Source organism: Meleagris gallopavo, chromosome 23 (genome assembly GCF_000146605.3).
Source record: "Meleagris gallopavo isolate NT-WF06-2002-E0010 breed Aviagen turkey brand Nicholas breeding stock chromosome 23, Turkey_5.1, whole genome shotgun sequence".
NCBI lineage: Eukaryota > Metazoa > Chordata > Aves > Galliformes > Phasianidae > Meleagris > Meleagris gallopavo.
The window spans coordinates 1,452,788-1,463,313 of NC_015033.2; positions in this window are offsets into that span (position 1 = coordinate 1,452,788).

Below are 10,526 nucleotides of genomic sequence, written 5' to 3' on the forward strand. Positions count from 1 at the left end.
AGTCTTGAAAGGGAAGTGTTTTGATTTTCAGAACGCCTGAAGAGTCAAGGAAGAGAAAACACCAGGACTGAGGCTGCAGTTTGGTTTGGACTTGCTTCAAATACATACTAAGCCCTCTGTGCTGGCCCCGGGACCTCCTGCGCATGCCACGAGGGGCCAGAGCCGGGCTGGAAGCACCTCTGGCCCTGTGGGTGCCCCCAGACCCTCCCCATGGCCAACAGCTGGCCTGGGGTCCCTGTGCAACCCAAAGGACCCCTGGGGACACTGCCGAGCCCTATTGGGCAGGGCCTGGCACTCGCAAGTCCAAGCAAAGGCCTCAGTACTGACACCAGGCGACACAGACACAGCGTCCAAACACCCCGTAACGCACCCTCAGCTCACTCTGTGCCCCCAGCCCCACGAGGGCAATGAGGGAAGGCCTAGGACAGGGCTGCTCCTGTGGCCCAGCGCTGGGCCAGATCCTCGGGCCTCACCTCTAAACGCCCTTCAGACGGCCCCGGCGCGGGAGGGGAACTGCAGTTGTTCCAACGCTTCTCGCTCAGCACAACAACTGTTGCGGTCCTTTTAGCACAAACCCAGCAACTGTTCCCAAAAGTGTGGCCTCCCTCAGCTCCCGGCCTTTCAAAAAAAATCCCCAACAAGCGATCTCCAAAATGCCAGCTTCTGAGTCAGGGCAAAAATGTTGTTAACAAAAACATCACTCAGGGGTGGGACACCTGCTCCCTGACAAGCAACTGGCCCGGCTGCCCGTGGTTGGCGTATTACATCAGGCCCCAAAAAGAGCCGGGGACGGGAGGGAGAAGGGGAGAGAGTGGAAAAGAACAGACAGAGGGAGGGTGACAGCAGCAGGAGGCACAGAGATAAAGGCGGGAGGAGAGGGGAGGCAGGGGAGACGGGCGGGTGTGAGAGCAAGCGAGACGAGAGGGGTGAGCGGGTGGCAGTGGGGCATATGGCAGCGGGAGCACAGATAGGAATGGTGTGCAGGGAGTGGGAAACTAGGAGGGGTAACAGGGCATGGGGAGAGGGCAGAAAGAGTGGGTATAGCAAAGGAAAAAGGGTGCGATGAGAGAGGAGAGATGTGAGGGGTCATGGAGGGAAAGGGAGAAAGGGACAGAAAAGGAAAAAGGAATAAAAGAAATAAACAGGGGGGAGGGAGGGAAAGATGTCTATTAAAAACCTCAGTGCATAACACAAAATGTCAGGGTTTATAGCTTCATTCTTGGCATTGCTGGTACTGAGAACCCCACACAGAAATGTCACTGCTTGTCATGTTTAATCACCTGCTATTTGTTAACACCTTCGCTGCAAGGAGTCTGCCCCTCACCCCTCGCAGGCGTTCCTTTTGGAGGAGAAACTGCAAAAACACAGCTCTGCCTCCCTGCTGCCCGCAGCTAGCCCCAGCCAGCCCCCAGCCCCAGCCTGGCCCTGCTCTGCCGCTCTGGGGTGGGCACTGACACTGGAAGGAGCACAGGGCAGTGCTTTGGCAGTGGGGCTGCTTTGTGGGCAGGGGGCTTCAGGGCAGGGAAAGGGGATGGGAGCAGAGGGAAAGGCTGAGCTGAGTGAGCTGCCACGTGGGTAAGTGCAAGGGGTGCCTGTCCTCCCTCAGGGATGTGCTGAAGGGCCCCGTAACACACACGTATCCCTTCAAGTCTGGGATTCTCCTATCTGTTTGCTTGAACAGCAACTGTCACACGAAAGCAAACATCCAAAGCTATTAAACATGCAGTTACAGTTCCTCGCTGTGGCACCTGTGCTGGTGACTTTACTCTGCTTCCTTCCCGTGCCTTTGACCCCATCCCATATTCACACCGGTTTTCCCCAGGGCTGACGCTTCCCACCTAGCTGCTGGACTCGGGATCAGCACCAGGCAAGGCTTTTCCCTAATATTTCACACATCCCGATTGGAAAGAAACCCAAAGAGCTCTGCCCTGCACAGCAGGGTTCTATCATGTGAGCAGTGAAAATCTAACTGTATATTTTACACACTTACCAAAATAAATAAATCATCCTCCCAACCCAAAAGAACAATCTAAAGCTGGGTGTGCAAAGGTGACTAGAGCAGCAACTTTTTTTTAACCCAAGAACTGTCTCAACACAAATGCCAGCTCAGCTTCAGCACATTCCCAACTGGTCCCAGGGAAGCTGGACTTCCTCTCTTGGAAACCAACAGCATTTGGGGAGCTGAAGAAATGACAACAGCATGAGCTGTGAGGGGACCCAGAGGCATGTCCTGCCCAACAACGGGCAGCAGCACCATGGGCTGCAGCTGCAGGACTGGGGGCTTCCCACCAACACTAAGGACATGCTGGAGGAACATCCCGAGCAGGAAAAGAAGCAGAAGTGCAGAAGGGCAGCGCTTCCCTCTCCTACCCATACAGTATGGTTTTTAATCCAGTTTAGATCACCCAGAACAAGCGAGATGAGAACCCCAGAGCCCAGCACAGGTGGCTCTGGAAGCCCAGCCTCAGGCCTTACAGCCCGGTCCCCAGCAGGGGTGGGGGCAGATGCGACTCGCAGTGGTGGCAGGGACGTGTGCCCCTGCCCCACGGAGCCACCTGATCCTATTCTGGGAACGGGAACAGCACACAGGCCTCCCGCTGGCCCCTCGCCAGGGATAGAATTCACCCTTCTGAACGCAGGCCAAGATGATCTAAAGCGACTACTGACTTCGTTGCCCAACTCGAGGCACCTTACATGGGCTGATTTTTCAAGTGTCACTGCTCAGCACTGCAGGGACCCGGCCTCTCTGAGATGCCAAACGCTCTGTGTCCAGCCACCACGTCAAGCAGGGAGACGACCGCTCCTCTCCTTTGTGATCACTTCCAGCCTGGTTAGACCTTTCATCTTTTATCCCTCTCCTCTCCTTTCTCCTTGTTCTTTTCTTTTGCAGCTTTTTATGTATTTCTCCCAGTTTTCCTCCCTCTCCAGCCCTCAAGGTCATGCCGCTCATTTCCACACTGAATATTTACTCAGCGAGCCAGGTCCTTTCACAGGCGCTTACCACAAATATGCTTTCTGATAAAGTCTGCAGAAAAGAAACTATAAAGCCTCAAACAACACCAGAAATACATTCAAAAATCCAAACAGGGCAGTATGGGCTGTTAAGGGATAAGGTAACTCAGCGGAGAAAGCCAGCATGTAAAACCCACTTGGAGAGAGGTTGTGCCACTTCCTTGCATCTCCACCATTTGCAGCAGCGAGCCCTTCCCTCACACAGGGCAGTCCCTGTGACACCGCAGGCTGTGATGTCTGGGGTTGTTAGCTGTGAGTCCACGACTGCGGTGTGCTGAGCACAGCACTGCTCTACAGTGCAGGACCAAGATGCGTTGAGCCACACTCACCAGGCACCAGCACCACTGGCATCAGTTAGAGCAGGAATAGCACACACAATGAAATGTGGGAGCAGACGTTTGGTTCTCCAGCACCACTAAAGTAAACTAAAGAGAATCTGCAGGTTACAAGTCTTTCTAGAAGGTTGCAGCCCTGAAATAAGAGTTGCAAAAACAGTCCGATTCCAAGCGCTTTTGGCCAACTCACTGCTAGCAGTGCAGCGATGGTGAGTGAAGCACGGGGATGGCTGTAACACCATCCTAAAAGGTACCAAGGCAGGATGCTGGCAGCCAGATCCCTGCTGGGGACCAGTGGGTGTCACCATGCTGCGCAGGCCCCTGCCACAACCCTGGCACGGTCAGTCTCGTCCTGCTGCGTGCAGCTCACCCTCCCTCTCTCCCAGTGCGCACATGGCTTTAATGTTTTTATTACCTGTTTGACTCGCTGCCTTATTGCTTCTCCTCTTAATGGGGCTGTAACCGTGGAAACGAGGAATAAACGGCCACCAGAAAATGAGATGATTAAACAGGTCACCCTGGCAAAACAAACTCAGTGCTCGCACAGCCCGGGCTGCGGACGCGGCTCCTGCCCAGGGCCGGGCGGAGGGCACAGGGCCGTGTGGCAGTGGGAGCAGAGCACCATCCCACCCACTGTGTCCTGGGGAGCAGCGCCAAGGGACGGTGCTCCACACCTCGGGGCGGCCACGCGAGTAACAGCACGGCTTGCTCGGGGAAGACGGAGGAGAACGAGGACAAGACGCATCCATGTAACAGGGAAAAAATAGCAGCTATTATGAATATAAATAGGCTGGACTAGAATCAAAACACAAGTCTGAGACAAGTTGTTGTCCTCTGCTGTTCCTGTGGCTGCCCATGCTCGCCTCGTGGCAGCTCCCAACAAGGGGCAGACAGCCCTTGCTGTCCCCATGTCCCAACACAACAGCTGCAGCACCCTGACTATGACCTCAATGGCCAGGCTGTGCTTGCTGGTGCTGGGAGAGCAGAGCTCTGTTCCAAGCCCAGCCACATGTCCCAGGTGATGCGGGACATTGAGAGGCACGGACCTAGTAGGTAGCTGAGGTGTCAGAAGGCAGAGCATGGCCCCAGACCCCTCGTGTCAGCTAGGCAAGGTGCCCATGAAGCTCTGCACCCCTGGGCTGACACCTGAATGCAAGGTCCCTCCCTCAGCCAAGCCAAGAGGCAACACAGCGCAGACCGAAATGGTGTTGAGAACAAAAATAAAACCCCAAAATAAACACACCGCAATCCAAAAAGCCCGATCATAAACCCTCATTCAAAGGAGCGAGGCTGCTGCCAGCAGCTCATCCTGCCCCGACCTGCCTGACGCCAGACAAGCTGGGTGCTGGCAGTCTGGGAAGCGCGGGCTGAGCTCGCCGCACCACGAGCAGCAAATTCAGGAGAAGTTGGAACTGCAAAGTCTGGCGAGGTGGGGATGAGAGACAACTGCTCGAAGCACGCCGGCGAGTGGTTGTGCTTTCTTTCAAAAAAACAGCAGGTGGTTTATGAAAAGGGCCTTATTCTTTACAGTAATTTGAGCCATATTTCATTGTTTGATAGAAAAATCATAATATTCATGACCTCCTTTAACTGGAAGAAGTTCACTCATCTGAATATCAGCCCACAGACAAATGGGGAAATGAAAAATAAAAAGAGCAAGATGATGCAAGGCAGGCGGAGAGGGAAGAAAAGGAAAGGAAAGGCAGACCCAGAGGTAGAATGGGAAGTCCAGGAGGGTGACAAAAAGCAAAGGACTGTGTGAAAGTGAAGAGGGAGGAGGACACAAAGGAAAGCTATTTTGCAAGAAGACTTAAAAAGTCTGGCACAAAAAGGGGCTGAGAAAAGCAAGAATGAAACGCTAAAGCCACAGTGAGAGAAGCAAGGGAGCCTCTCTGAAAGTTTCCTGGTGCATGGAAGAACTTTGCAGAACTAAGGTCCTGCCCTACTGAGCTCCAGTTAATAACATTCACATGAAGAAGTACCAGGCCCTCTCCCCAGCCTTTGCTCCCCCACCCTCTTCTGACTCGGCCCTCCTCTGCCAACATCCGCTGCCTGTCTCAGGACACGCAGATGGTGATGGCTCCAGGAGCTGCTTCCTCTGCTCCCCCTGCTCTGAGGGCTGCATGGAGCAGAGCTGCCAGCCACGAACGGCACTGCGTGCTCCAGGGCTGAGCCCGACAGCACAAGGGGTGGGCAAAGATCCGAAGGATTTGGCTCAAAAACACACCAAGGAGAGCATGAGGAAGACCTAACACATGTCCACAGTATTTGATCTGGCCCAAAGAAGGGAGGTCTGGGCTGAGATTTGGAGCTGCTTGAGCTTCCCCTGGTCAGAGGCTACAGGAGAGGAGTGTGGGGCTGTAAGGAGGAGGAGGAAGAAGAGAGGAGGAAGGCAGCCTGGGTGGGTCTGCTCCAGGAGTGGATTCATCCAGGCATCGTGCTGGCAAACACCATGTGGAGAGGTGGAGCTGCTTTAATGAGAAGATGCTTCTATGACTCAGGCCTCAAAGGGATTGGGACTTTATTATTTTATTTTTCCATAATAAATTATGCCCTGGGATGCCAGGTCTCGCCGGGTTTTTCTGGAAATACCAGACAAAAGCTGGTGTTGCTACCTGGCTTTTGACAGTTTCCCATGTATGGAAGCTGAGTTCCCGGTTCATCCCCTGCCCGTCCCTGCCAGCCTTGCTGACGCAGAGCCTCCCTGCGGGTCCTCCTGCCCACCCCAATGCCACAGCCACGGGGACACGGAGCTGCCACAGCCCAGCGCTGCGCCCCGGCCTCTCCTCCCTGCACCCCACGTGGCCGGCAGCCAGCTCCTCACTTATCTCCATCGCTGCAGCACCCAGCCCTGGCTCTGGGCTGCTCAGAGGAGGGTGATTATGCCCACTTTATAGATTAGAGTTACAATCCCACACTGAACCCTCTGCCACGGCTCCCAGACCTGTTCTGGAGCTTCCCTGGTTAGATTTAGGCTGAACGTGGTGCCTGTTCAGCTCAAATCCTTGCACTGCAAAAAACCCTGCTCCTGCTGACCACTCATCACAATGGTGACAGACACAGAAGCAGAACACGGAGCAAGGCGATACCTCAAGAAGGCACCTGGAGAACACAAACCTCAGCCCAACCCACCCGGTGCATGTGAGCGTCCACGTGAGCATCCAGGAGCGTGGAAGTGTCCATGGCTGAGATGCTCAAGCTGGACCAGGTGATGGGATGTAGGTGTTGGGTGTGGGGAACATCAACAGCAGTGCTCCAGCAGAGCTTGGCGTTTCCACCCATTTCACAAGAGGCCCTGCTAAAATGTCACCTTTCCAAGAGCAAAACATGTGCTTGTAGGTGAATCATCCTTTCACACCCCAAAACCAAGAATGAGTGGCAAAATTCTCTAGTGAGGCACCAAATCCCCAAAGGATAGCCATGAAGTGCAGCTAGTGACTTCAGTCTTACCACCCTTTTTCCTTGCATCTCCTCTCCACCCCTTGCTCTCCCTTGCCAACCTACATAGGTTATTCAGCTTTTCTCCTGAGCATGAAACTGCCATAGGACTGGAAGCCTGGAGCAGTTCCCCAGCCTCCAGCAGTTTTCTGGTTGTGCATCCCCATGGCAAAGCAAACACACGCCTTCACCCCCAGCTCCCCGACACGCTGAGCACTCCCTGAGATAGCCAGGAGAGGAGGACAGCAAATGTGCAAGTGAGGAATTCTTTGGGAAATCTAAGTGAGAACATATGGTACACGAGTGAATCGCAGGATTTTGCCTCACTGTAACTATTTATCCCCCGAAAGGCTCAGCGGGCTCTTCTACTTTCTACAGTGACTGCATAAGCAAAGGGGAACTTGAGAAAGAAGGGACAGAGACAGGTCCACAGCCACTCAAGCAGGACCAGGATGAGAAGCTGCAAGTTTTCCTTCTGCAATTGGCGTCTGCCTCCATCTCCCCTGTGAGAGGAAACAGAGAGCAACAAGGTCCTGGTCCGAAGGGCTCTCAATCCTCAGAATGGATTTTACCTGTCTCTGAAAGCTGCCTCCATCTCTCACCCCCCGTCTCTTTCTCCTCAGGGAAATCAGTCTAAAAGGGGCTAATGGAACAATGTCCCTCTCTCTCCCCCCTCTCATTTTCTCTTTTTTTTTTTTTTATTAGCATTTGTGGAATTTATTCCCAAACTCTCCTAATCTTTCGTACACAACCATTTGATTTGCATAACCCAGCCCCCTCTCATAAAAACTGGCTGCTAGTTTAATTAAAAAATGTAAATTTGCTGTCATCTCGGGGCCTGGTGAATTAGGACGACATCGGCATTTTTTATTGCTGAAGACGTCCAAATTGATCCAGTCCGCGCTGAACCGGAGGGGAGGAGACGGGGCCGCGTGGGACTCGGGCTGCAGGTCCTGCCCCTCCCTGCTGCCAGCAGAGCCCCCCCAGCCCCTCTTGGCTCTGCAAAGAGCAGCTGAGGACGAGGAGGTGAGCTGCAGCGGATGGGGCAGCGTCACCCTGCTGTGCCATCGTCCCAGGAGTTGTGCCCGGGTAGCACTGGGGCTCACTGAGCCCTGTGAGCCATGGGATGTGGGACACACAGCATCCAGCTCTGCTTACTGCGGCCTCCTTGCTGCTTTCTGGAGACTTTCTGCCAACTTTTCATAGGGACAGCCTAGGGGACCGACTGAGGGCTGGAAGCAGGTCGGGCAGTCTCAGAATATAGAGAAACTGATGGTGTGGAGACTGCTCACGAAAAACTTTCCCCTTCCCAGCACAGGATCTGTCCCGTTCACAGCTGCTTCCCACACGCGTTGTCCTCCCAGTGCTGTTGTGCGGCACGAGGCCGCAGCAGACCCCTCTGTTTGCTTACAAGGAACGTAGCTCACAAGGAGCAGGTCACAGGCAGGACAGGGTGCAGGCAGGAAGCAGGAGCTTGTTAACCCAGGACTGATTTTCTAGTCTTCCTGCAAGTTAGTGCTCTCTAGCACCAAACCAGCAGGAAAACACCTATGGACTGCAGCTGGCTCTGCTCTTCAGGAACCAGCTGGGCCCTTCCAGTGCTGCAGTGGGCAGGTTAAGCCCTGCCCGGGTCGGTAATTCTGAATTGGAAGGGTCTTGGTGGGTGGGTGTAGGCATTCGGATGCTCTGTGCCCAACAAGCATCCTATGATGAGCAGAATTCCCAAACCAACTGTGGGACCTGGCTGCAGAGCAGCGATACCAACTTCAGCTGAGCCAACCAGCTCTCCAAAAATCTGCACAGCCAAAACAAAGCAAAAAAATCCCTGGCACCAACCCAGAGATGTTCCCATCAGTGGGTGTTACAAAGAGCAGTAACAAAACGGAGTCACAAACTGACCCTCTGGGTGGGAAATGAGGTGTTTCTCAATCCGTCCACTATAGGTTCCTTGGTGTCCATTCCGAGATCAGATCCTGTAATCTCATACCAAGGTTAATTAGGCTGGGGAACAGTTTCCCAAAGGAAGTGACAGGTGCCCAGTCACTCAGGATATTTACAACCTGGCTTGCAGAACACCACATGTAAGGAACATCTCACCACGGTCCTGAGTGTATGGACTCTGTCCATGAATTCTTTCCAACTCCTGACCCTGCGAAAGCTGCTGGCCCTGGAACATCAACCCCAGCACCACCAGATCCGAGAAGCCCTGGGAGAAGCAGGCTGTTGGTGCCCACAGACCTGGTCCCACTGGGACTGAGCCCCAGCCTTGCCTGTGCCAGGCAGCAGCTGGCGCACGCAGCCTCAAGCACTGCCTCCGGGGAGCTGCAGCCGCGGGGCTTGGAGAGAATTCAGGAGGTGGTGAGGAGGGAAATCAGCTGCCCAAGCAGATAAGGGTTAGAGGTGGTGATTATGGGGCAGGTCTTTGCCCTGAGATCATGACAAGACGGGTTCACCCACACGCAGACCATAATGCTGACTTAAACAGATCTCTGGATCTTCATTTCCATGGCTCGTTGCAGCCCCGCGTTCCCACAGCAGAGCACTGAAACCCACTCTCCCCACGCAGTGGTGGGCAGGTTGGCGAGCATCGCTCCCGAGACCACGGAAGTCCCCTGGGGCACACACCGGTTCTGCTGTCCCTTTTAGTGCACAGAGAGCAGCTAGCAAGAGCCACTCTACTACCCATGCCGAGCCCACGGCACCCAGCTCGTCCCATTGCCATCCTGTCTGGGGACAGAGAGCTGTCTGTGACTCTTTAAAGCCGTCACCCTCCCGCACACCCCAGCTCTCACGCTGCCCACACTCCTGGATGCAGCGGGGAGCAGCCGCACGCCCACGGCAGGGCCCAGCACCGAGTCCATAGAGCTGGGTCCTGGGGGACACCAAACAGGCAAGCACATAAATAGACAAATAAATGGATAGATACATAAAACGAACGATGACAAAATTATCCTCTCCATCAAAGTATCTGAGTACATAGTTCAGGCCCAGTCAATCATCAACCAGTTTATTACCACCTTACTCCTCATTAAAAAAAAACAACAACCCAACCACACACACAGACAGGAGCCCGGCACCCACTGCCCTCACCGAGGTGCTCGCAGGCACGGCCTGCCCAGCCCATGGCTGCCATTTGAGGCACTCTGGGGTCGTGCCACAGCTGCCAACGAGCAGGTGACAGTGGGTCCTCACCTCACCACCTTGTGAAGCCCCTGTGGAGCCCTGCCCTGGATGCCCAGTGCCCACAGGCCCTGCAGACATCCATCCCATCCCTGTGCCCAGCAGCACGCTGCCCACCTGCCCTGGCCGAGTAGCAGAGCAGGACTGCAGAAAGCCACACATCGGCCCCAGAGGGACCCGAACCCCCACCCGCCCCACTGCGGGCACCGGGAGGGTGGGGAGCTCCACATGGCTCACGGGACAGGACGAAAACAAACCCATCCCAGATATGCCCGGGTTGGAAAAAAATACTCATTAAATGTAATAAGCAGCCTCCTCATCCGCCACAGCCTCGTCCCAAATAAATTAAATTCCTTTTCATTTAGACAGCACGGGAACCTGACAGGCAACCTTCACCAACCAGACGCCCAAGCTAAGCAGGGGAAAGAAATGAAAGAGAAAACAGCCCACACAACTCACAGCAAAGAGCGCGGAATCGTCGCAAAACCCCCGCGAACTTCCCCTCCGCGTCCCGCCGGGCTGCCGGGAAGCACGGAGCCGGCCGGGGTCCCGGGGCGCGAG